Below are 27,320 nucleotides of genomic sequence, written 5' to 3'. Positions count from 1 at the left end.
ATTTTTTAAAAATTGTTCTGCTCAAATTCTTGACCTAAAATGCTTTTGTTTTGTTACAAGAGGTTATGTGAGAGTCTCTTCACTTATCCTAGTTTATATATTTAAATACTCACTAGAACCTCATAGTTTTGTCTCAACTGATTTTAAACGTCTTTAAAGGTATGTATGTATTGATTATTTGCATAAACTATATTTCCCCCCTTAGACAAGATACCTTTGACAAACAACTGGTTTAGAGTCCTGTTGTTTTAATCAGTCATCTAGTAATTGTTTCAGACATTTTGAACGTGAAAACAAAGTAAATGTGCTGAAAATTAATCATAGATCGTTACTCTGTCAGCAAAATAATACAATTTGGGAGCCGTTCACTAAGTCAAAACTAGGTCATGAAATATTAAAAAACTTAGTATGTTCCTTAGTAATCCCTGAAAGAGGATTTGATGCTATGTTATTATACATCAGTTTCGGTTTATTTATACATGTAACAAAGCATATAATTTTTTCAATATTACATTTTTATGTAATTGGCAATTTATTTTACCTTTGACTTGAAATTACAGTTGAAACCAGTAATTGCTTAGTGAATTAAAATTAGTGATCTTAAGAGTTATAAAGCTGGAGGTAACAGTGTCAGAAATTTAGTTGGTAGATTATTTAGATCAGTGGTTTCAAAACATTTTTGGAACTTTTGAACGCAGCCTTCAACTTTCACATATTTGTTTACCTCTAAATTATTGATTTGTTCCACCTTACGATTATTTTAGATACATTATAAAATATCCAATAAGGAATTTTTAGAGAGGACCAGATTAAAAGGCAGATAAGAAGTTGTTCTGCATTTTCTTCTAGAACCTCAGCTCACGTAGCTCCTTGGAGACTGTGGTTTAGGTCCCAGTGTGACTGAAGTGTGTTCCCCTCTGACCCGTGCAGTGTGAGACTGGGATCTGAGAGCTGTGGGCTGTTTGCAGGAGTGGTCACTGCTGCTGAGAACATGGGGTTGGGGACATGAGGGGGTGGGCCTTGGCTGGTGGGGGCCAGGGCACCGCCCTCCTCCCCTGTGATCCGAGGCGCCTTCAGTGATCTATCAGCTCAACCCTGATGAAAAATCCTACGAGAGAACTGAAGTCAAAGGTTGGCCCGTATTTCTGGGTAGAGGACTTTGGCTTTGTTACCTGTTGAGTTTTGGCTTCAGGAAAAATAGAGGCGTCTTAGAGTGACAGCAGTTGTTAATTCTGTAGGGTGTTATGTGGTGATCGTTACCTGCCTTTTTTCTTTTTTTACTGGCTAGGGTAATAGAAACAAAACAATTCGTTTGTCCTTCAGCCTGCTGTCCTTTATGTCACCACTGAGACCTGAAGGGGACAGATTCCCGGGAAAGGTGGGTTCATGGTCAGGCAGCCTTAAGGACCGGTGGAATCTCTCCAGGGGCTCAGGGCGTGGAGGCCCTCTGCGGTTGGAGGGGACAACCGTGTCTCAGTGGAGGACGCGTGAGGGAGTTGGCTGGTATTTAGGAGCTGTGTTGGACACACATGACGCTCCTGTCGCTTCCACTTGCCAGGACCAGGCGCTCACGTAGGGAGGGGCATGTTGCACGAGCGCAGTTGTGAGCACAGCCGACGCGTGTTTCCATCTCACGCTCTGAGCAGCATCTGCTTGCTAAGGAGACTGGCGGCCGGGGTTGCTTGGATTAGACGTCAGCTGTCGCCTTTCTCTGTCACCCGTGGTGCTCTCTCTCTGCTAGGTGTGCACAATTGAATTCCTGGGTAGAATCTGACTCCTCTGTACTTTTGAGAAGCGCCCTTCCTCACACCTGTGTGGTCACACTTGTGGTTGGTTACTGGAGAAAACCCACCTTGTGACCGGTGTGTGTACATCTCTTGAGAGAGGGGGAGCAAGATTGTGCCCGTTCACATGCAGCGTGTTTCCTTTTACAGATGAGGGACTGTTGGTAAAAAGGGTGAAATAACTTGGTCAAGATAGCACACTTGACAGGGCCTGGCTCTGTCTGAGCTTCATTTCTTCTACGTTGTTGATTGATTCACAGGAACTTTCTTTCTGCGGTGTGTCTTTCAGGCTTTTAATCTAAAGACCCATAACCCTTAACCACATTAGGGTACTTGACAGATCCACTGTGTAATTTAGTTTTTGGTTAAAAAGAGTTGATGTAAAATTAGTATTGTGGGTTCACATGCAAATTTTGGTAAAGCTGAAAGTCACTGAAAAGGAAGACTGTTAGCAATAAAAGAGATTATAGGGCCTGCTTCAGCACTTCTAACCTCTTCTAACTCATTGGGATAGGTGAACTCTCCTGCCCTTCTTGAATATTGTTTGCAATTGCAAAATAAATGTTGTATCTAAAAACAAATCAATTTTAGCTTATGCTTTCTCAGCCATAAACACTCTTTTCCCAGGAGATGATAATGATGATGATAATTACGGCAGCTACCATTTATTGAACGTCTACTGCATGCTAGGCACTGTTGAGTTCTTTCTGTGAATCTTCACGTTTATTCCTTGACCTAGTCCTGTGAGGTAGGTTTTGTGATTACTCTTACATGGTATGTGAGGAGACTTGAACCGCAGAGTTGTTAAATAAAGCACCTGAAAGTGGTGGCCTTGGGAGTCCAAGCCCATCCCCTGATTCTGTTCCAAGAACAGTTTCAGATAAGACTTCCCCAAGGTCTTGCCCTCCTTAGTGACTTCTGATCATTTTGTTTTATTCATTTGCTTCATTTTTCATTTTCTAGTATTATACCTAAACTTAATGTATTTTTGTCTGAGAATTATTTTGAAAAAGTAGTAGATTGTGTTAGAGAAGGAGTTTCAACTCTTAGTAATGAATATTAATGTGTGGGCTCTAGGTAAGGAAGAAAGTACATTAAAAACAGAAATTCTGTACCTGTGCGTAACTGGCAGGTTGATAGGCTTGATTTTTTTATCCTGGGCAGGAAAAAATGTATTCAACACAGAGCATATTTGTTAGAGAACCAACTCTTATTTCATGATCACTTAGGTATTCACATAATTAGGTGAACTATTACGAGATTTCTGCATTTTAAGTTAATATTGATATTTTTAAAGCCCAGAGCCAGAAATAATTATGCTAATGCAACTTTCTGATTGCTCAAACGACTACTTCATAATTACACATATTAGTACTCCATATATGTTGTCCAGACTGAAATTTCTTTTGTTTAGTCATTAATTAGCTCTTTGACTTAAGTTATAACTACTGCATTCCCCCCTTGCTGGATCTGGGTTTCCAGTGGCGTTCTTCCAAAGTGAAGTTAATGCAGCACCATGAACCTTTTATAATGAAAATGTTCTCCTTCAGTATGTTCAGATCATTTTTGTGTGCTGCTATTTTTGAACTATTAATGCTCTTTCTTTTGTTTGTTTTTCCTCTAACACAAAGTTTCTCCAGAGTAAGCAAACAAAAAAGAATTCCAGTTTGTATTGATCTTAAAGGAAGTGCTGCAAAGGTTTGTGGTGGTAGCTTCAGAGATTTTCATATTAAATGCATTTTTTTTAATGGTAAAAATGTTTGTGTAGGGAGCAGTACACATACAGGCTGATACAATCATACCACAGAAGCTGAAGAAGAAAAAACCCTCGGGTATAATGCCTTTTATAGGGAGAGAATTAGCATTTTAAATCCTGAATACTGCTCCCCCCAACTTTTTATATTCAGGTAAGAAAAATGGACTTTATGACTATGAAAATTATTAAATTATATTTCATTTCAATTATTTTAACAAGAACCCACCTTTAGGATTTTTAAAATCATTTTTTTGGAAAGGTATAAATTCTTGAGTATTTTTGTATTTAAAATTTTTGTTTGTATAACTTATAAAGTTGTAGATTAAGGGGTGCAATTTTTGCAGTTATTGGCCTTACTCATGTACTTGTTCAGTCACTAAGTCTTTGTGACCCCATGGACTGCAGCACACCAGGCTTCCCTGTCCTTCACTATCTCCTCGAATTTGCTCAAATTCATGTCCAGTAAGTCGGTGATGCTATCTAACCATCTCATCCCTCTGCCACCCCCTTCTCTTGCTCTCAATCTTTCCCAGCATCAGGTTCTTTTCCAGTGAATTGGCTCTTCATATCAGATAAGTAGTATACTTACATATTATCTTTTTGAAACATAGACACACATTTTTTGGAGACCATTTAAGACTCTTTATATTTCCCACATTTAAGCTAAACTGAAAAGCATTTTTGATTATAAAGGTGAGTGAGAGATTTTGTCAGTGTTAAGGGTTTGACTGGTCCCAGATCATTCTTTGGAGAAGGCAGTGGCAACCCACTCCAGTACTCTTGCCTGGGAAGTCCCATGGATGGAGGAGCCTGGTAGGCTGCAGTCCATGGGGTCGAAAAGACTTGGACGTGACTGAGTGACTTCCCTTTCACTTTTTACTTTCATGCATTGGAGAAGGAAATGGCAACCCACTCCAGTGTTCTTGCCTGGAGAATCCCAGGGACGGGGGAGCCTGGTGGGCTGCCATCTTTGGGGTTGCAGAGTCGGACACGACTGAAGCGACTTAGCAGCAGCTGATCATTCTTTGAGGTCAAGCAGGGCTTTTGTGGTTGACAGAGGAGTCTCGTGGGCTACAGTCCATAGGGTTGCAAAGAGTTGCATGCAGCCGAGCATGCGCGTGCACACACACACACACACGCGCACACACACGGAGGAAAATGCATGTATGACCCACAGTACATACAGAGAGCCAGATTTTCAGAGTGACCACCTTTGTCTTTTGAGTACAGTGTGTGGTACCAAATTTTAAATGTGATCATTTTGTAGCAGTTGAGTTAAGCATAATTCCTCTGTTTAACTTAGTGGTGTGAAGTGAATGGATGGATACTGCGATCCATGTGAGCACAGACCTATTCATCAGGCAGTCTGTGTCAGTCACTCTGGTGTTGCAATAGCAGAGGGGAGCGAGCACACTGAAATGCTGGGGGCGGGACATCTCCCCACATCCATGACGGCAGGCAGGTGAAGAGAGCGATACCGGTGGGTTTGGCCTCAGGGAGCAAGCAGTAAAAGAAGCACATCTTACGTGCAGAGAGTCCAGAGAGTCCAGTAATGTTTATAAAATCTAAGGTGGTAAAGCAGTTTTTCTTTAAAGGGAGAAAATTTCTGTAGACCCAGTGCTGTTTGACCTAAACTATTTTTATTATATTCTTTCAGAATGTAGCACTTAAAAGAATATTTGGCCCATACTCTGTGTTCAATAAATATTTGTTGAATGAATGAAATGTGGAAAAACACAAAAAACTCAGCATAATTTTTATTAATTGTTAGAGTTCTTCTTTGAATATAAAGCTCAAATAGTATATACATTACATAAAAAGAGACCACAAAACTAATAAAATTTATATTAACAGCATTAGTTAAATGCAGTGGATGATGTTTTTGCCAAATCTATATTGTTCCTTGCAATGTGAATATAGTCCTGACTGTTCTCAGGCAGGTTCTTTTTTTTTTTTTTTAATGGATTTTTATTTAAAAATTTTTACTTTGTGTTGGGATATAGCCAATTAACAGTATTGTGGTAGTTTTAGTTGAACAGCAAAGGGACTCCACCATACACACACATGTGTCCATTCTCTCCCAACCCCTGTCCCATCCAGGCTCAGGCAGGTTCATTTGAATTTGGTACATGGCACTACTTTGTGCCCTGCAGTTATCCTGTCCCTCCCGCACCGAACTATTTATAAACTGTTTTTTTGCTCAGCAAGCATTTCTCTAAGCCTGTCGTTAGGCCTTGGCACAAATATATCAGTCAGTCTTAGGTTCACTTCTGGTTTTTCTCATTAGTCTAAGAACAACTTAAATGACACTACTGGGTACCCCTGCAATTGTAATTACAAATCACAGACTTGAACAATGAGTTTGTGTGCTAGAATATAATTGCTGTAGGTTTTACTTTTTCAGATTATGAGTTAATGTTTGAGATGAAAACTTCCTTACTGAATGCAAGGATCACCGATGTCTGGGAAAGGATACAGAACTGGCCAGCTGGAAACAGGTTATATAGTCTTGGCTCTGCCACCATTCAGCTGAGTGTTAGGTAAGACGCCTTCTAGGCCTCTTTTGTGTCTTTGGTGGTGGTGTGAGGTTGTGCTTTGAGAGCTTTAAAGATTTGTCTGAAGCCCAGTTCTCCAGTTGTGGAGGCTCGAGCACTGTTGCCAGCTTGGGAGTTTGCTTATTGTTTTAATTCTTAATCATCTTTTCATTTATTTTTATGTTTAAAGTGTACCATTCAGTGGTCTGTAGTGTGTACACACATGGAATCAGTTCAGTTCAGTTCAGTCGTGTCCGACTCTTCGCGACCCCATGAATCGCAGCACGCCAGGCCTCCCTGTCCATCATCAACTCCTGGAGTTCACTCAGACTCACGTCCATCGAGTCAGTGATGCCATCCAGCCATCTCATCCTCTGTCGTCCCCTTCTCCTCCTGCCCCCAATCCCTCCCAGCATCAGGGTCTTTTCCAGTGAGTCAACTCTTCACATGAGGTGGCCAAAGTACTGGACTTTCAGCTTTAGCATCATTCCTTCCAAAGAAATCCCAGGGCTGATCTCCTTCAGAATGGACTGGTTGGATCTCCTTACAGTCCAAGGGACTCTCAAGAGTCTTCTCCAACACCACAGTTCAAAAGCATCGATTCTTTGGCGCTCAGCTTTCTTCACAGTCCAACTCTCACATCCATACATGACCACAGGAAAAACCATAGCCTTGACTAGACGGACCTTTGTTGGCAAAGTAATGTCTCTGCTTTTGAATGTGCTATCTAGGTTGGTCATAACTTTCCTTCCAAGGAGTAAGCGTCTTTTAATTTCATGGCTGCAGTCACCATCTGCAGTGATTTTGGAGCCCAGAAAAATAAAGTCTGACACTGTTTCCACTGTTTCCCTATCTATTTCCCATGAAGTGATGGAACCAGATGCCATGATCTTCGTTTTCTGAATGTTGAGCTTTAAGCCAACTTTTTCACTCTCCACTTTCACTTTCATGAAGAGGCTTTTTAGTTCCTCTTCACTTTGTGCCATAAGGGTGGTGTCATCTGCATATCTGAGGTTATTGATATTTCTCCCAGCAGTCTTGATTCCAGCTTGTGTTTCTTCCAGTCCAGCATTTCTCATGATGTACTCTGCATAGAAGTTAAATAAGCAGGGTGACAATATACAGCCTTGTCCTTTCCTATTTGGAAACCAGTCTGTTCCATGTCCAGTTCTAACTGTTGCTTCCTGACCTGCATACAGATTTCTCAAGAGGCAGGTCAGGTGGTCTGGTATTCCCATCTCTTTCAGAATTTTCCACAGTTTGTTGTGATCCACACAGTCAAAGTCATAGTCAATTTATTTGGCATAGTCAAGAAAGCAGAAATAGATGTTTTTCTGGAACTCTCTTGCTTTTTCGATGATCCAGCAGATGTTGGCAATTTGATCTCTGGTTCCTCTGCCTTTTCTAAAACCAGCTTGAATATCAGGAAGTTCACGGTTCACGTATTGCAGAAGCCTGGCTTGGAGAATTTTGAGCATTACTTTACTAGCATGTGAGATGAGTGCAGTTGTGTGGTAGTTTGAGCATTCTTTGGCATTGCCTTTCTTTGGGATTGGAATGAAAACTGACCTTTTCCAGTCCTGTGTCCACACATGGTATACCTCCATCTAATTCCACATTTTCATCACCCAGCAGGTTGGGGGTTGGGGGTTTTCTGTCCCTCTGGCCTTGGTGGAGCTGGCCCCCTTCTGGGCAGGCGGCCTCTGTTCATACTCCAGTTTTTGTTACGTTTTCTTTTGGAAGAGGAAGCATGAAGGATGGTCTCTACCCCATTCCCTGTCCATCTCTGTTTGGCCTGGAGAGCTGAAAGCAGCAGGACCCTAAAGCTGACGGCATCTACTTACTTACCTCTCTACCTGTCTCCCACCTTCCAGTCCTTTTAATATTACCTATCAAATGTTGCTAATGATAAGTTCTATTATCTCGATTATGAAATTCTGGTGGAAATTTGAAAAGATGTTCCTAAAAAATAACCTGTTTTCTGGTTTTAAGGCTTTTGTTTATTTTTATTTTTGACTGGGCTGAGTGTTCATTGCTGCACAGGTGTTTCTCTAGTTGCAGCAAGCGGGGCTCCTCTCTAGTATTGGCATGCAGGCTGCTCGTGGTGGTAGCTTCTCTTGTTGCACAGGCTCTCTAGGTGTGTGGGCATCAGTAGTCGCAGCTCCCGTGCTCTAGAGCCACGGGCTCAGTAGTTGTGATGCCCAGGCTTAGTTGCTGTGCGGCATGTGGGTCTTCCCAGGTCAGGGATCAAACCCGTGTCTCCTGCATTAGCAGGTGGGTTCTTTACCACTGAGCCACCAGGGAAGCCCCGAATTTTAATGCTTTTGAAAGCCGGGGGGGGGGGGGAGAAAAGACGCAAAAAGAAACTCCTTTCTAGATGGATGAGAAAGCACAGATGGGCTGGAGTGACTGTGATGAAAGATAACTATGTGTCTGGGAGAGTATTTCTCTGTTAGGGAGAATTCTGTGGGCATGCTGTGTGGGTTTCCTGAAGCTTTCTCAGTGGCTTTGCGTGTTCTCTGGTCTGGTGAAGGATGCAGAGCTGAAGTAAATGTAATGGTTAAAGACCGTGCAGTTTCCATGCAGTTTCCATTTACAGAGAAGTGGGGAAAGTGGGAGGAGCTCCAGCCCTGGGAATTAACAAAGTGGAGCAGGTGTGTGTGCCTCCGTGGCGCAGCCGAAGTACCACCAGGGTGCAATTCCAAGGCAGCTTCATTCAGCACTGAATTCATTTTACTGGGATTCCAACGGAGTTTCTGGGGATAAAAAGGTTTCCCATGTCCAGGAAACCAGAAAGCTGAGAAGTAGCTTGACCTAGGCTGGGAAGCCACCTGAGCCTCAGTCAGTGGGAGCAGGTCTGAGGGGCGGGGCTCCAGGTGTGTGTATATCTGCTAAGTCACTTCAGTCGTGTCCGACTCTTTGCAACCCCATGGACTGTAGCCTGCCAGGCTCCTCTGTCCATGGGATTCTCCAGGCAAGAATACTGGAAGGGGTTGCCATGCCCTCCTCCAGGGGGTCTTCCCAGGATCCAACCCACATCTCTTATGTCTCCTGCATTGGCAAGTGAGTTCTTTACCAACTTTAGTGCCACCTGGGAGGCCACACCTAGAATTTCTATTTACTTTTTATTATGATTTAAGTTTTAGAGCTGTTTAAGGTTCACAGCAAAATTGAGTGGAAGGTGCGGAGAGTTCCCATAGGTGCCCTGCCCCCTCCCATCCACAGCCTCTCCTGCTGTCAGCATCCCCTACTGGTGGTTCTTATTGTTTAGTCCCCCAGTCGTGTCTGACTCTTTTTGACCCCGTGGACTGCAGCACTCCAGGCTTCCCTGTCCCTCACCATCTCCCCAAATTTCCCCAAGTTCATGTCCATTACATTGGTGATGCCATTCAGCCATCTCATCCTGTGACACCTTCTTCTCTCTGCCGTCAGTCTTCCCCAGCGTCAGGGACTTTTCCAGGGAGTCGGCTGTTCACATCAGGTGACCAGAATACTGGAGTTTCAGCTTTAGCATTAGTCCTACTAGAAGAGTGCCTTTTGATAAGCAGTGAATCTGTGTTGACACATCAGTATCTCCCAGAGTCCATAGTTCATATGTGGTTCACTGTTGGTGTTGCATTTTCTCTGGGTTTGGACGAGCACTTGTGACGTGCATCCATCATTGTTGTTTCATACAGGTTAGTTTTGCCACCCTAACGGTCATCTGTGCCCCGCCTTTTTACCTCCCCGCCCCTGGCAACTGCTCATCTCTTTATTATCTCCACAGTTTTGCCTTTTCCAGAATGTCATGTAGTAGTTGGAGTCATAAAACATGTAGCTTTTTCAGATTGGCTTCTTTCACTTGGTAATAGGCACTTAAGATTCCTCTGTGTCTTTTTATGGCTTGGTAGCTCATTTCTTTTTAGTGCTAAGTAATACTCCATTGTCCAGATGCACTGCCGATCATTTACCCATTCACCTCCTGAAGGACATTTTGGCTACTTCCAGTTTTTGGCAGTTTTGAATAAAGCTGATGTAAACATTCATGTGCAGGATTTTGCATAGACATAAGTTTTCAACTCCTTTGGGCAAATACCAGGGAGTGCAGTTGCTGGATCGTGTGGTAAGACCATGTTTAGTTTTGTAAGAAGCTGCCAAACTGTCTTCCAGCGTGGCTGCACTGTTCCGTGTCCCTGCCAGCACTCAAAGAAAGTTGGCTTTGCTCTGAATCCTGACCAACATTTGGTGTTGTCTGTGTTCTGGATTTTGACCATTCTCATAGATGCACAGTGGTAGCTCACTGTTGTCTTAATCTGTGTTTCCTTGGTAACATGTTATGTGGAGTATCCTCTCATATACAGTCTTACCATCTGTATGTCTCCTGTGATGAGGTGTCTGCTAGGGTCTGATTGTTGAGTTTTAACAGTGTTTTTTTTTTTTTTTTTACCTTAGCTAACAGTCCTTTATCAGAGGTGTTTCTTCCAAGGATTTTTTCCCAGTTTCTTTTTATCATTCTCTTGATATTGTCCTTCATAGGACAGAGCTTTTTAGTTAAGTCTGGCTTATCAATTATTTCTTCCATGGATAATGCTTTGGCATTGTAATGCTATACTCAAGATCTTCTGGTTCTTGTGTTATCTAATAGGAGTTTTATAGTTTTGCATTTTATGCTGAGGTCTGTGATTCATTATGAGTTGGGTTTCTGTGAAGGATGTAAGGCCTGTATCTGAGTCCTTCTTTTTGGTACCTGGTGGCCCAGTTCCAGCACTGTCTGAAAGTGTTGGAAAGACTCTACTCCACTGTATTGCCTTTGCTCCTTTGTCAAAGATCAGTTGATTATGTTTATGTGGGTCTGTGTCTGGGCTTTCAATTCAGTTCTGTTTCATTGAACATTTGTCCATTTCTTTGGACAGTACCACACTGTTTTTTTCTTTTCCCCCTGAATAATATTATTTGTTTATGGCTGTGCTGGATCTTCATCGCTCTGAGTGGGCTTTCTCTAGTTGTGACAGAAAGAGGCTACTCTTGGTTGCAGTGCGAGGGCTTCTCACTGAGGTGGCTTCTCCTGTTGTGGCGCATGGGCTCTAGGCCTTGCAGGCTCCCGTAGTGGCAGCACTTGGGCTCAGGAGTTGCAGCTCCCTGGCTCTAGAGCACAGGCTCAGAAGTTGTGGCACACGGGCTTAGTTGTTCTGCAGCATATGGGATCCTCCTGGACCAGGGATTGAACCTGTGTCTCCTGCATTGGCAGGTGGATTCTTTATCACTGAGCCACCAGGGAAGCCCAACACACTTCCTTGGTTATGTAGCTTTGTAGTAAGTTTTGAGGTCAGATAGTGTCGGTCCTCTGATTTTGTTCTCATTCAGTATTGAGTTGGTTGCTCTAGGTCTCTTGTCTCTCCTTGTAAACTTTATAATTATTCTGTTGCTGGGGTTTTGATTAGGATTGTGTTGAACTTAGAGTTCAAGTTGAGAAGAACTGACATCTTGATACTAGTGAGTCTTCCCATCTGTGAACGTGGACTGCTTTTCCATTTATTTAGTTTTTTATTTGATTCATCAGAGTTTTGGAATTTTCTTCCTACAGCTGTTGTAAATATTTTGTTAGATTTATACTTAATTCCATTTTTTGGGGGAGAAAGTGAAAAATGAAGTCGCTCAATCGTTTCTGACTCTTTGTGACCCCGTGGACTGCAGCCTACTAGTCTCCTCAGTCTGTGGAATTTTCCAGGCAAGAGTACTGGAGTGGGTTGCCATTTTGGGTGGGGAGGGGTATGCTAATGTAAATAATACTGTGTTTTAAATTTCAAATTTCGCTTGGTCGTTTCTGATGTATAGGAAAGTGATAGACCTTGTATATCAATCTTGCGTAATCGCTCATTAAATACAGGAGTTTTTCAAGAAGCCAAGTCCACAGAGAGAGACCGCCGTTCTGTGTGTAGCTCATGCTGAAATAGTTTTTTTTTTTTTTTAAAGACGTCAGGGAGTATCCCTCTGGTGGGGGGGATGTCGACACAGAAGGTCAAGTCAGAGTGTCGTGAGGTCACACCCTTTTAGTGCTCTGTGTAGGAGACTGGAGCTGTCAGAGCAGCTGCCAGGAGGAATGCTTTCCCATTGGACCCGGGGTTCTTATTTAGGAAAGGCTGCTTTTCCAGAAGGAGGAGGAGGGGAAACACTGAAATACACATGCCTTTTAAAAAGTTTAGAACGAATTGAAAGAAAGGGAAAAATGCCATCTGCTTCCCATTTCTGAGAAAGGATACACTAAAACTAGAAATTAAACACGATCTGTACAATTGAGGTCAGAGAGTAGTCATTTCCCATTTTTCCTGACATGTCTTTAAACTGTGTGGTGACAGGCTCCCCTTTCCCGGCATTAGAGGACAGTTGTTACTGTGCATGTTAAAATTTTATTTTATTTTTGTGCTGTTGAGCAAAATTTAGACTTCCTAACACTCGTTTTATTTAAGAATCATTTTTGTTAAATGCTTTAATTATTATCAATCAAAACTTTATATATTTAAGCATTTTCCAGTAATTTTTAACAATCCATTCCTCAAGCAATTCAGAGAACCTGCTGTGTGGTGATTATATATTTTTTATTTCATAAATGAGGGTAGTGAGACATGAGTGTTCTGAAATTAGCTTTTATTGTCATCTAATATAGTGTATAATTTACTTCTTTTTATTGTGTATTGTCTGACTGCCCCTGCTAGGCTGTCAGGTCCTGGTCGACAGCAGTCTTCACCCATTCTGTTCATGGATGGATCTTGGGAGTGTAGAGTTATCTTAGGGCACGATATCAGGTGTTCAGTGACTGTTTCTTGAATGAATGAGTACATGAAAAGCCCATCAGCAGACACTGTTTAGGTCTCCTACTCAAGTGTGCTGCTGACACATTGTCCCTGAGTTGGACATCCCACTTAGAGATGGTCATTGGTGTTGCCAAACAGATCTACGGGAGCTGCCCCTGAAGGCTGTTCCCTGAGTCATGGGAGGCGGTACTGAAGCACCCAGTATCAGATAAACCACTCCTTGTGCAGTGGGAGTGGGAGTGAGGCTGGAAGCAGGACTGTGCTCCATGGAGGAGCTCTTCCCGTGGAGCCAGGAAGCCTGGGGGAGGGTGGACTCCTCCCCTCACCCTCCACGCCACATAGTTCAGCAGGGGAAGCAAGAAGGCCAGGTCACCCCAAAGCCTGCCATCAGAAAGAAAATGTGGACTCTCTGATGTACGTCTCTGTAGACATATTCCTTACTGATGTGGCCGTATATTTTATTGTTTGTTAACTCACAGGGGGTTTACTGTACAGGTGGTTTTGTGGTCTGGCTTTTCTCCTAACATGTTGTGTGCATCTTAGGCCTTTTGGACAGTAATTCACAGCATCACGTTTGTTGACTGTGTGTTAGTATTCCATTGTGTTTCATATCTTCATTCATGAGTTCAGCAAGGTTTCTGAGGCCCAATATGTGCCAGGCACTGGTTGAGGATGCTGAGGTTCCCAGACAGACAAGTTTCCTGTTGTCATGGAGCTTATAGTTTAGAAGGGAAGACGATACCTGAGCACTTAAGTATGTAAAAATTTCAGAGAGTTGTTGGGGAAAATAGAACAGAATACTCAGCTGTGAGCACTTGAAGTGGGTTGATTATGAAGGCCTTCCTTAGAGCATTTGAGCTATCTGAATGATGAAGGACAACTGCTTGAGGATATGGGGGAATATTTTAGGCAGAAGGAATAGCAAGTGCAAGTGCCCCGAGGCAGGAATGCATTTGGTTTGAGAAACAAAATAGACAACAACGTGGCTGGAACAGAGTAGACCTGGGAAAATTGGGATAGGCAGGGGCTAGATCTTGAGGTCCTTTGTCGGCACCAACACTTGGGATTTTTCGAGTAACCGGAAGTCCCTGGCGGGTGGACTTTGAGGAAGTGATAGGTGTAATGTGGGTTTTTTATTTGCAGAGCCGTCCTGTGGCCGCTGTGTGACTGACAGGGAGACCAGTCCGAGGCTGTTGCAGTGATTGGCAATCTTGGTGAGAGACAATGGAAGCAGTGAAGAGGAGAAAAGTGGGGTCACTTTTGGAGGTGGAGGTGTCAGGACTCTTGGGATTGGATGTGGGGGTGGGGCAGGCATCACAAAGGAGTCCTCCTTTGCAGCCTCAGCTGCTGCATTGCTGTTGGTGCTCATAATTGAGACTAAGGAGACTGAAGGCAGGGTGTCAGGAGTTCTCTTTGGCTGTATCGATTTGGGATGTTTCTCAGACACTGCAGTGGCTGTGCCGAGTAGGCCACTGTCTAGAAGGCTGAGCGAGGTCTTGTGTGGAGACATAAATTGGAGAGCTGTTAGACGCGGTGAGATCACGCGGGGGCGAGAGATGGATGGAGAAAGGGTGAGATAAGCCCTGGGTGGAGCAGGAGGAGCCAGCCAGGAGGAGTGTGGAGAGCCAGGGAGCAGTGGTGGACCGGGTAAGGTGGGCCTCGAGGAGGACTGCATCAGTTCTCGGTTTGCTGCTGTAACAAATCGCCACAAACGTAGTGGCTTAAAACAGCACAGATATATCATCTTCGAGTTCTGCGGGTCACATGTCTGACAGGGGTCCCCCTGGGCCGAAACCGAGGTGTGGGCAGGCTGCGTTCCTTTCTGGGGGCTCCAGGGGAGACTTCCTGGCCTGTTCCACCTGCAGAGGCTGCTCACACGCCGTGGCTTGTGGCCCCCGTCTCCCGTATGGAGCCGACACTGGAGACTCTGTGACCCTACTTGTGTCGTCACATCTCTTTCCCCGTCTCCAACCTTTCTTGCCTTTCTCTTCCAGTTGTAAGGACTCTAGTGGTTCCATGGAGTCCACCCTGACAGTCCAGAGTCCCTTCCCTATTTTAAGGTCAACTGATGGGCAGCTTAATTTTTCTGTATTTATAGGAGCTGGTGATTTGAGTGTGGCTCTTTTGGGGAGGGGTGACACTGTTCTTTCTGCCTCAGAGGACGTAGTCAGGAGGTGACTGAGAAGTCCAATCGGGTGGGGAATGGAGCTGTGACCCCTGGATTTGGGCACCAGAAAGCTCCAAGTCACCCTGGCGAATGATGCCAGTGGAATGTGGGTTGCAAGCAAATGCGGCAAGGACTTGGGGATGGCAGGTGTTAAGGATCCTCCCGGGAATTTTGCTGCGAATGAGAGAATGTTGTGGCATGAATTCAAGAGTAGATGCGCAGAATGGGAGCCCTGATGTAGCGTTGAGGTGTGGAGACGCCTCTCTCAGGAAGGCGTTGAGTGTGGGTCACCTGAACGAAGAACCCAGAGTCAGACCAGGAAGTGGTTTGCAGAGATGGAGGTATCTGAAGAAAGAAATAATGCGGTTATTTTGAAATAAGCAGCAGAACTCTCTGATGACTGTTGCCTGCCCTGCGTCAGCGGACAGAACCCTTGTCAGTGGCTATGGCACGGCCCTTTGCCCACCATGTCAGATGCTCTGTCACCCCACGAGTGGTCGCCCTTGTTTCTGAAGTCAGTGTGGCAGGTCTGCCCTTCCTCCCTTGCGGACCAGCTGTGGTCAGGCCACGACGCAGTGCCTCAGGGGGAGAGTGTGTCCTGCATGCAGGGAAGCCGCAGTCCTTTTCTGTCCTTCCTTTACTTCATTAGGTTTTAATGATATTCATATTCAACAGTGTTTATTGAACACTAGGCTCTGGGGAAAATGGGGGTGAATAAGACAGATCCCTGCCCTGTGGAGCTTGCCTTCTGGAGGCCCCGTCTCAAAGCTGACCTCTTCCCGGAGGCAAGGCACTGAGCTTGTGTGGTCCACACTCACCTGCACATCTCGGTCTCTGACTGCTGCGGACCCTCAGTTTACCTTGGAGCTGTGACCGCCTGCTGCTCCTTACCCACAGCTGCCCATTGTATCGCAGCACTTATGAGCTAATCCCTGGTTACCATGGGTGCCTTTGCTCAGAGAGCCCCTCTGCCTCTTCCAGCTTAAATTCTAGCGTTCATAGTACATCATCACTTTCCCTTTTTTAATTAGTCGATTAATTTTTGTGTGTGTGTGTGGCTGTGCTAGGTCTTCATTGCTGTGGTCCAGCTTTGTGTAGTTGTGGCATGGGGGCTTCTCGTTGCAGTGACTTCTTGTTGCGGAGCACGGGCTCTAGGGTGCACGGGCTTCAGTAGTTGAGGCTAGTGGGCTCAGTAGTTATGACTCACTGGCTTAGTTGCTCCAAGGCATATGGAATCTTCCCAGACCAGGGATCGAACCTGCGTCTCCACATTGGTAGACGGATTCTTCACCACTGGACCACTAGGGAAGCCCCATCATCACGCTCTTAACGGATACCTGCCACTTTCCTGCCCATCTCCTCTGTCACACCCAGCTGGACAGATCTCCATCCTGAGTGGACCCCGTCCCCTGGCTTCTCTATACCTTCCCCCAGCAGTGCAGTGTTGCTGGAGAAAAATAAGGTGAAGGATCGGGCTTCTCTCTCAGTGTAAATTCTTGATCCCCAGCTTCAAGTGGGTGGTGTCCCCTACCTACAGTGTTCTAGGATCCTCCTCCATCTCCTTGTACTCACACTCTTCACCACCGCATCATACTGTCTGCTTTCTTCACGCTAAACCACCCCTTCACCATCACCACCCCGCTGCCTCTCAGCCCCTGAATCTACTCGTGGTTAGCAAACACAAGGCAGTGGGGGGCCAGAGCACCCCACACAGGCCAGGGCTGTGTCTTCCTTCCTCCTGTCGGAGGCTGGTCTGTTCCCATGAGCTCTGGACTGGTCCTCTCTTGTCTCAGGGACTTCAGTCCAGTGGTGGTTTCGCCTTCTCCTGCATCATTGGTCCCTCCATTTCTAGCAGATCATTCAGATTTGTGTGCTGAGGTCTTCTGGGTATGCTCCGTCTGCAGCAGAAAATAAATAGCCTCCCTCTCCATCAGTTTGTTTTTCAGTCGCTCAGTCATGTCTGACTCTTTGCGACCTCATGGACAGCAGCACGCCAGGCTTCCCTGTCCTTCACCATCTCCTGGAGCTTGCTCAAACTCATGTCCATTGAGTCAGTGATGCCATCCAACCATCTCATCCTCTCTTTTGTCCCCTTCTCCTCCTGCCTTCAGTCTTTCCCAGCATCAGGGTCTTTTCCAGTGAGTCGGCTCTTTGCATCAGGTGGCCAAAGGATTGGAGCTTTAGCCTCTGCATCAGTCCCTCCAGTGAATATTTAAGATTGATTTCCCTTAGGGTTGATGGATTTGATCTCATTACAGTCCAAGGAACTCCCAAGAGTCTTCTCCAGCACCATAGTTTGAAGGTATCAGTTCAGTGCTCAGCCTTCTTTATGGTCTAACTTTCAAATCCATACATGACTACTGGAAAAACCATTAGTAGCCCCATTTAAAAGCTTCAACATCAAAGCTTCTCAAGAAAGTAATCCACGTATTTTCTCTACTTTATTGGTTTCCAGTTACTTTTCACCTGTTCTTGTCCAGCCTTTCTCTATCCCCCTCGCCCCAACTGTCCATGTGTTCCAGCCTCAGACAAATTGCCAAACCCAGTGGACATGGTTGTCATCTTGTGCAACCTCTTAACAGCTTTCAACATAGTTGCCCCCCAAGATGCTTCTCTATGATGACACCCTGTTCTATGTGTTCCTCTGGCCACCTCCTCTCAGCCCTGAGGTCAGGTCTTCATTCTCAGCCAGCCTTTCAGGGCTGACGTTCTTTAGGCTTCTTCCCTCAACGTCTCTTTTCACACGGCATTCTCTTTCTGAGTAGTGTTGTCTCCTGACATAGTTCAAATGCTGTCTGTATGTTGTCAGATTAAGCCTGGCTTTTCCTCAACCGTTGACTCTGATGCCTTACTTGCACCTCAAACATCGTCATCCGAAACGGAACTCTGGATCATTCCCCTGATCTCCGGCCTCGACAGTGCTCCTTGTCCTTCATTTCTGTCTCATCTCAAGAGCAAGTGTAGCCCCAAACCCTGTAGGGCAGCTCTTCTCCTGCCCCTTCCCAACCGCCCCCCCCCTCCTCCCTCGCCATCTCAGGGTTGCTCAGGCCCTTTTGCATTTAAATGAGAAAGCATGGATACCTTTTCATAGGCGGTCTTAAAGCAAACCAGTTGTACTGAAATAGTTACAAAAGTCTTAATGAAACAAAAGTTTTTGACACAGTGCTATGTATGTGTCTTAAATGTTCTTAAATAACAGATCTAGTAGTGGGTCTGTATTTGAAGTAATGATACACACAAATGATATTTCACATAATGACAGTGTAATTGGGATTAAAAAAAGTCTTGAGGTTGAAGTAACAGGTTCAGCCTGTATTGCTGAGTTGTCCTGTACTCACAGTTAAATAAAATACTGTACTGCAGTTGGAGGTTACTGATGTAAGGGTGTAGTTCTTTCTCATCCAAGTTCATGGACTCCCCACCTTCGCTGTTTGATCTGCCCATTTCCCATTGTCACTGCCTGCCTGGGCCTCTGCCCTCCTCCAGAGGCAGTTGCCACAGCCAGCCCTTGGATCTTGGCTGTTAGGAGGCAAGGTTAGACTGTGACTGTGTTCACACAAGGACTGGAGCTCAGGAAGCTGCTGCCTGAGGAGGAGACCGAGTTAGTACAGATCAGCTCCATGCGTTCTCTGAACCAGCGGCTCACACATGGGCTGGTGCTGACCCTTTACAGGGTGTTGAGAAATAAGTGACAGTGCTTCTGGCGTGTCACAGTGAGTGTGTGGGGGGTGTGTTCTGTGATCCTGTGCAAAATGGTAAAAGTTCCCTCCCTGAGAAGCTTGGAGAGCCCAATGCCTGCTCCCACCCCCAGTCTTGTCTTGTCTTGTGTCTGTGATTCTTTCCCCTGGCTGCCTCTTAGTGTCACTTGGGCAGCTTTCTGAACATACCAGGGCCTGGGCCCCACCTCTGAGCAATTACACTGAGGCCTCTGGGGGTGGGGCCTAGGCTTGGGGTTTTAAAAGCTCCCTGGGAGATTCTAAAGTGCAGCCAGGTTGGGAATCACTGCCTTAAATCTTCTGTTGACTGCTTTCAGAAGATGTCTTCACTGTAATTAAACAAATTGTGGTTAAAAGTAAGCAAAAGGAAATCTGGAGGGAGCATTTGTAATAGACAAGTGGGCTTTATTAAATGTACAATTAGGTTATTAGACCACAGATCACTGGAACTGACACCTTGGAATTTGGATTAAAACTCTGAAGCCATGGATAGCATTCAGAGTCTGGTGGGGGCAGAGGTGGTCTGTTTCTGTTTTGGTTTTTTTTCCCTGTAGCTTTCTTTATTCTTTTTTCCTTTCTGACTGTTTCAGCCTCATGCGATGAGACACCCATTTGTAACACAGATCACTTTTTCTTTCCTTCTCATAGACCATCTCCACCAGGTAGATGCTGTCTTTTCTCTTCATACCTTAAGGTTCTTTGATGTCAGTTGCATTCCCCGCCCAGTCCCAAGACACTGTGACAGTGAGCATTTCTGATACAGTGGCCATCCACTTTGTAAAACACTGTACTTTACAAGAGGATCAGTTTCTGAGAAGCTTTAGTTGTTAGAAAACCTTATATTGTTGCCTTAGTCAGGGAAAGATTTGCGAAAAGGACCAAGAGGTTAGCTCAGACCTCATGGAGGGAGCTAGCTGTCTGGGTAGGTACTGGTTACTGATGGTCTCTCATAACTTTTCCTTGACGATACTCTTACTGATCTGAGGGCAGTTATGAGCATCCTCATTGCACATTCCTGTATTTCTTTTACTGTTTCTGTCTGACACTGACATAATCTCACTCTCACTATGACAACACATTCTGTTTGATTTTTAAAATATTTTACAAATATATAGTGAAGATTGATCTTACTTTGCTTTCTAACTTTTACCAGAATAGTCATTTTCCTCCATGCCCACTCATTTATTTTCTTAAATTTTTTTTTTTTGCATTATTCATCTGTACCACTGAATTATCTGCTTGAGATTTTCTGTAAATTGATGCCAAGTCTTAATGGTTTAGCCTGTATCTTTTCACTCTTTTATGAGATTGCATTAGAATTACAATTTAATCTTTAATCAGGTTGACTTCTTTAATTTTTGAAATGTGGGCTGGAACTGTTCTGTGTATGTGAGTAAATGTTACATGCATGTTATGTATGTGTGTGTGTCCTGTGTATGTGGATAAGGACGAGGTGTGATTGTAAGAGCCCTTGGTACACGTGTACCCAACTTCTTGAGTCATAGATACTAAAATGGTAAGAGCTGACTTGCTGGGTCTGGCAGCCTCTCCTTCTCTTGGTCAGGGTACTGCCAGCACTAAGCGTTTTGTTTAGGGAAACGGAAGTAGTTGGTGTCCCATAAGTGTTCAGTCAGGGAAGCAGAACTGCTGTGTTACGGAATAAGGGATTTATTTATTACAGAAGTAGTCTGTATAATCCTTGGAAAAGTTGAAAAACATAGGGCGCAGAGGAGGAATTAGAAGGTGAGAGAAGGATCGTGAACCACCTGCTGAAACACCGGGGTGGGTGGCCCCGGCAGTGGGGTAGAGGAGCCCTCTGGGGCTGGGCTCTCCTTTCATAGGTCTCTTCCCAGCTGCAGGTGTTGGGGAAATGAAGCTGGTCTCCAAGGAGGAAACAGGGGAAGCAGGTAGACAGACTGAAACAGTCTGGCACCTCTTGTAACCACACAGACCTTCAGAGAGTGGAGTTTGTTCGATTCTTGCTTTGAAATCTTGGGCAGACTCAGGGAACGGGATCCTGGGAAATTCCAGCTGATCCACAGCGATGGAGATAAACACTGGCACAGTGAGGGTTGCACAGCTCTTTGACTATCTGGAAAGTACTCTTGATGGCATGTGAACTGTGTCTCAATAAAGCTGTTATTTAAACAGTACTGCCACAGGTGGAAAACTCTAAAGAAAAGCCAGGAAATAATTGGTGCAAGGGTCAGGATAGTGGTTACCTTTGGGAGAGAGGAGAGGTTGTGAAAAGGAGTTTTGGATATTAAAAAAAATTTCCCCCTTGTTATGGGTGGGAGTGAGGGGTTCCTACCAGTGTTTTCTTAGGTATCATATAGCCTGTAAATACATATTCTGCAAAACACATGGAAGACATGAATTCACAATCCACTGTGGTAGGCAGTGAAATCAGTGCCCTTTGTAAGGTATGGGGGCACAGTATGCTGTAGTCTACATTTTCTAGTTTTTTAATGATTGGAAGATGTTAACATGGCTGATGTAAATGCTCCTTCTGGAGATCTGGAAGCTTCAGTAGTCACTGCTTCCTGTCAGTTTGTATCCATGTCACTCTGAACTGGAGGGCAGTCCCTGTGTTTTGGTTTCTAACAAGGTCTTCAGGTCACCTGACAGGTCTGTGAGTTTTGAAAATAGGTTAATGGGGTATTTCTGTCACTTTTCACTGTATACATTTGATTTTAACATTTGAACTAAGATTTCTTTGTGCTTAAAAGTACATTTTACAGATATAGTAAAACTTTCTTATCAAATCCTTTTTGATAATCTGAGAAATCAAAACATTCTCATCATCTCACTTAGTGGAAGATGCCTTTATCTACTCTCCATTTACATGGAGCCACTTTTCATTTGAATGTTTGTTATGGCTCTTTTATTCTCTTTGTAATGAGGAAGCAATTGCCCAAATAAAGATATGTAGCTTTCCTGCCTGGGGCTGTAGTTGTACCACAGTTAGGAAATGGATGTAAAGGTTTTTGCAAAAGTTCAAAAACAAAGTATCTTAAACTATTTGCATGCAAAGACTAGAAAAATGTTTGCTGTAGTTATATAGACTTTGAGCTTCTTCTCTTGGTGTAGAACTGCTACTGCTGAGTCACGTCAGTCGTGTCCGACTCTGTGCGACCCCACAGATGGGCGCTCACCAGGGTCCCCCATCCCTGGGATTCTCCAGGCAAGAACACTGGAGTGGGTTGCCATTTCCTTCTCCAATGCATGAAAGTGAAAAGTGAAAGTGAAGTCGCTCAGTCGTGTCTGACTCTTAGCGACTCCATAGTTTTTTTTTTTTTTTTTTAATGAGATAATTTAACTCCTTAACTAACAGGAGCCCTTGAACAGGTGATTTCTACATGAGTTGAATTTTTATAACACAAGAGCTTGTTAGAATTACTTAAAGTCCTTCTCAACTATTTGTCTTTGCCATTCTATTGTTTTCCTCTATTTCTTTGCATTGATCACTGAGGAAGGCTTTCTTATCTCTCCTTGCTATTCTTTGGAACTCTGCATTCAAATGGGTATGTTTTGTCTTTTCTCCTTTGCCTTTCACTTCCCTTTTTTTAACAGCTATTTTTAAGGCCTCCTCAGACAACCATTTTGCCTTTTTGCATTTCTTTTTCTTGGGGATGGTCTTGATCCCTGCCTCCTGTACAGTGTCATGCACAAAGATGGGCACAATAAAGGACAGAAACAGTAGGGACCTAACGGAAGCAGAAGATATTAAGAAGAGGTGGCAGGAATACACAGAACTATACAAAAAAGATCTTCACAACCCAGATAATCACGATGGTTTGATCACTCACCTAGTCCCAGACATCCTGGAATGTGAAGTGGGCCTTAAGAAGCATCACTATGAACAAAGCTAGTGGAGGTGATGGAATTCCAGTTGAGCTATTTCAAATCCTGAAAGATGATGCTGTGAAAGTGCTGCACTCAGTATGCCAGCAAATTTGGAAAACCCAGCTGTGGCCACAGGACTGGAAAAGGTCAGTTTTCACTCCAATCCCAAAGAAAGACAATGCTAAAGAATGCTCAAACTACTGCACAATTGTACTCATCTCACATGCTAGGAAAGTAATGCTCAAAATTTTCCAAGCCAGGCTTCAACAGTACGTGAACCGTGAACTTCCAGATGTTCAAGCTGGACTTAGAAAAGGCAGGGGAACCAGAGATCAAATTGTCAACATCCATTGGATCATCGAAAAAGCAAGAGAGTTCCAGAAAAACTTCTTTTTCTGCTTTATTGACTATGCCAAATAAATTGACTATGACTTTGACTGTGTGGATCACAACAAACTGTGGAAAATTCTGAAAGAGATGGGAATACCAGACCACCTGACCTGCCTCTTGAGAAATCTGTATGCAGGTTAGGAAGCAACAGTTAGAACCAGACATGGAACAACAGACTGGTTCCAAATCGGGAAAGGAGTACGTGAAAGCTGTCACCCTGCTTATTTAACTTATATGTAGAATACATCATGAGAAACGCTGGGCTGGATGAAGCACAAGCTGAAATCAAGATTGCCAGGAGAAATATCAATAACCTCAGATATACAGATGACACCACCCTTATGGCAGAAAGCAAAGAAGAACTAAAGAGCTTCTTGATGAAAGTTAAAGAGGAGAGTGAAAAAGTTGGCTTAAAGCTCAACATTCAGAAAAGGAAGATCATGGCATGTGGTCCCATCACTTCATGGCAAATAGATGGGGAAGCAGTGGAAACAGTGACAGACTTTATTTTTGGGGGCTCCAAAATCACTGCAGATGGTGACTACAGCCATGAAATTCAAAGACACTTGCTCTTTGGAAGAAAAGTTATGACCAGCCTAGACAGCTAATATGGAGAAGGCACTGGCACCCCACTCCAGTACTCTTGCCTGGAAAATCCCATGGATGGAGGAGCCTAGTAGGCTGCAGTCCATGGGGTCGCTAAGAGTTGGACACGACTGAGCGACTTCACTTTGACTTTTCACTTTCATGCATTGGAGAAGGAAATGGCAACCCACTCCAGTATTCTTGCCTAGAGAATCCCAGGGATGGGGGAGCCTGGCGGGCTGCTGTCTTTGGGGTCGCACAGAGTCAGACACAACTGAAGCGACTTAGCAGTAGCAGCAGCAGACAGCTAATAAAAAGCAGAGACATTATTCTGCCAACAAAGGTCCATCTAGTCAAAACTATGATTTTTCTAGTAGGCATGTTTGGATGTGAGAGTTGGACCATAAAGAAAGCTGAGCACCAAAGAACTGATGCTTTTGAGAAGATTCTTGAGGGTCCCTTGGACTGCAAGGATATCAACCAGTCCATCCTAAAGGAAAGCAGTCCTGAATGTTCATGGAAGGAGTGATGCTGAAGCTGAAACTCCAGTACTTTGGCCACCTGATGCGAAGAACTGACTCATTGGAAAAGACCCTGATGCTGGGAAAGATTGAAGGCGGAAGGAGAAGGGGACAAGAGAGGATGAGATGGTTGGATGGCATTACCGACTCAATGGACATGAGTTTGAGTAAACTCCAGGAGTTGGTGATGGACAGGGAGGCCTGGCATGCTGCAGTCCATGGGGTCACAAAGAGTCGGACACAACTGAGCGACTTCACTTTCACTTTAGATGAATTAAGGTTAGTGAAGTAGGCAACAGCCAGCTCACAGAAAGCCCTGTTTGGCACTCTGGGTTTACATTTTTACCTTGTAAGTAATCAGGATCACTTGAAAGGTTTTAATCAGAAAAGTCGGATGATCAGATTTTCATTTTCCACAGTCATTTTGTAGATAGGTAGTTTAGAGAATGGTTTGGGGGGAAGTTGGGAATTGGGGAGGAATCCATCCCAGAGCTAATTTAAGGCCTGTTTTAATGCAGTGGCAGTAGGGAAGGATCTGACCAGAGAGCTAGAATCAGTAGGGTTCATCATGACCTCAAAGATGTGATGGAGAAAGAGAATTACTGAGAATCTGGTTTGAATGATAATGGTATGTAGATAAGGAAAGGCAGAAAGAAAAATAGGTTTGAGGAGGTATTGAAATTATATTTGTATAGTTGAGCTTAGAGAGTGCCTGTAGAACATTTAGGAAGAGATCTTAGAAGGTGATTAAGATCTGGGAACTCAAGAGAGAGCTGGAAGAAGCTGACAGAACAGGTGAAATCTCCCAAGGAGAGCAGGGAGAATGAGAGGCAAGAGGTCCTAGAAATGAGCTGTTTCCCTCATCTTCTCTGGAGCGTGAGACTGAATAAGGGAAGTGGGAAGGAAATTCAGCTTGTAAAAGAGACTCAGAAGGGCTTGTTGAAGAGGAATAGAACTTAGAAGGGTTAAAGAAACCAGAGGAAGTCAGAATAGCAAGGAGAATGCCAGATTGCAAAATTATATGCATGCCAAGAAAGTATTTTTTGATGTATAAGAGATTAAGATACTCTTTAGAGGAGGAAATAGAGGGTTGTTTATTTAAATGAACTTGGGACAGTTGGCTTACCAGTTCAAAAATAAGTCTGTCTCATGTTGTTCAGTCACTGTGTCTGAACCTTATATTGGATACTTTATATCAAAATAAGTGAAAAGTAAATGTAAAAAGTGGAAATGATAACACACTAGAAGAAAATATGAGTCTGTTTACACAGTGTTCAGTGTTCTTATCATGACATCAGAATTAGAAAAGAGAAGACTGATAAATTGTACTACATATAAATTCACCATTTCTATGTGCTAAAGATGCTGAAGCTGAATCTCCCATACTTTGGCCACCTGGTATGAAGAGCCAGCTCATTGGAAAAGACCCTGATGCTGGGAAACATTGAGGGCAGGAGGAGAAGGAAGCGACAGAGGATGAGATGGTTGGAGGGCATCACCAACGCAATGAATATGAGTTTGAGCAAACTCTAGGAGATAGGAAAGGACAGGAATCCTGGCGTGCTGTAGTCCATGGGGTGGCAAAAGAGTTGGACACGACTGAGTGACTAAACAACAAAGAGATGATGAAATTAAAATGTAAATGGGAAACTAGGAGAAATATTTGTCACATATTTGACAGGTTTAATATCCTTGATATATAAAAGATCTATCAATAAAATGAGTGGAGATTTCTGGTTAAGCAGTGATGAGTAATTGGTTAAGCAGTTACTTATTGAAGATGTATTTCTCTTCCTTCCAAAATTCTGGTGAAATGACAGAAAAGAATCACAAAATATAAACCCACAACAATAGAAAATATGGGAGTGGGGAAATTTTTTGTTAATGGTAGAATAAGCAGTTGCTCCCTCTTTCCTGCAGTTAGGAAAGCTGAACACAATTTAAAACAAAATTTGTTTGAAGGTGATAGAGGTAACAAGAACAGTGAAGATTTGTGGGACTGAGATCTGGGGAGTAAGGAAGCTCATAGATGTGAGACCAGATTTGCATCTACTTCTGCCCTGGAAGAGTCTTCCAATTCAAGACAGGGCCAGCAAATCAGAAGTTGGGAAGCAGAAGAGATTGTAATAGACTCATGGAGCTGAAGGGTGGGGGGCAAAAACTAGAATTTGGTATAAGTCAGGGAGGAAGGGGCCCTGGAAAACTCCTTATGCTTTGAGTCCCAAAGGCCTATGTCCTGGAATAGTGATTTTCCAGAAGTACTGATGTTGAACTTCAAATCTTCTGAGTCCTTGATTCGATCAAGGTGATCTTGACAGAACCAAATGCGATTTTTTTCTAGAAGAAGATAACATCACTTGGAGCCTCAAATGATTTCTACATTTATTTACAATGTCTGAAACTTACCCACCAAATGAGAATTTAGGACAGTTTGACTGAAAATCAAGACTATTTAAATGGATTCTCAGGGACTCAGTTAATGGAGTAATTATACACCATCAGTTCAGTTCAGTTCAGTCGCTCAGTCGTGTCCGACTGTTTGTGACCCCATGAATTGCAGCATGCCAGGCCTCCCTGTCTATCACCAACTCCCAGAGTTCACCCAAACTCATGTCCATCGAGTCGGTGATGCCATCCAGCCATCTCATCCTCTGTCGTCCCCTTCTCCTCTTGCCCCCAATCCCAGCAACAAAGTCTTTTCCAGTGAGTCAAGTCTTCCCAGAGGTGGCCAAAGTATTGGAGTTTCAGCTTTACTATCAGTCCTTCCAAAGAACACCCAGGGCTGATCTTTAGAATGGACTGGTTGGGTCTCCTTGCAGTCCAAGGGACTCTCAAGAGTCTTCTCCAACACCACAGTTCAAAAGCATCAATTCTTCGGCGCTCAGCTTTCTTCACAGTCCAACTCTCACATCCATACATGACCACTGGAAAAACCATAGCCTTGACTAGATGGACCTTTGTTGGCAAAGTAATGTCTCTGCTTTTGAATATGCTATCTAGGTTGGTCATAACTTTCCTTCCAAGGAGTAAACGTCTTTTAATTTCATGGCTGCAGTCACCATCTGCAGTGATTTTGGAGCCCCCAAAATAAAGTCTGACACTGTTTCCACTGTTCCCCGTCTATTTCCCATGAAGTGATGGGACCAGATGCCATGATCTTCGTTTTCTGAATGTTGAGCTTTAAGCCAACTTTTTCACTCTCCACTTTCACTTTCATGAAGAGGCTTTTT

General features: G+C 44.0%; 1 protein-coding gene across 13 annotated transcripts in view; it reads left to right on the top strand.

Moving 5' to 3' along the window:
- CAMTA1 (calmodulin binding transcription activator 1) overlaps window positions 1-27,320 on the top strand; it is a 993,257-nt gene that overhangs the window by 36,122 nt on the left and 929,815 nt on the right. Inside the window, exon 2 of one of the 13 annotated variants that reach the window (XM_027565022.1) lies at window positions 14,009-14,079. The exons of the other annotated variants lie outside the window; for them this stretch is intronic. The gene's annotated coding sequence lies outside the window, so the exon portion shown is untranslated. The remainder of the gene's footprint in view (window positions 1-14,008; window positions 14,080-27,320) is intronic. 13 annotated transcript variants of the gene reach the window in all.

The sequence above is a fragment of the Bos indicus x Bos taurus genome, chromosome 16 (assembly GCF_003369695.1).
Source record: "Bos indicus x Bos taurus breed Angus x Brahman F1 hybrid chromosome 16, Bos_hybrid_MaternalHap_v2.0, whole genome shotgun sequence".
NCBI lineage: Eukaryota > Metazoa > Chordata > Mammalia > Artiodactyla > Bovidae > Bos > Bos indicus x Bos taurus.
The sequence above is the reverse complement of the archived record's forward strand: the minus strand, read 5'-3'. Positions and strand labels throughout refer to the sequence as shown.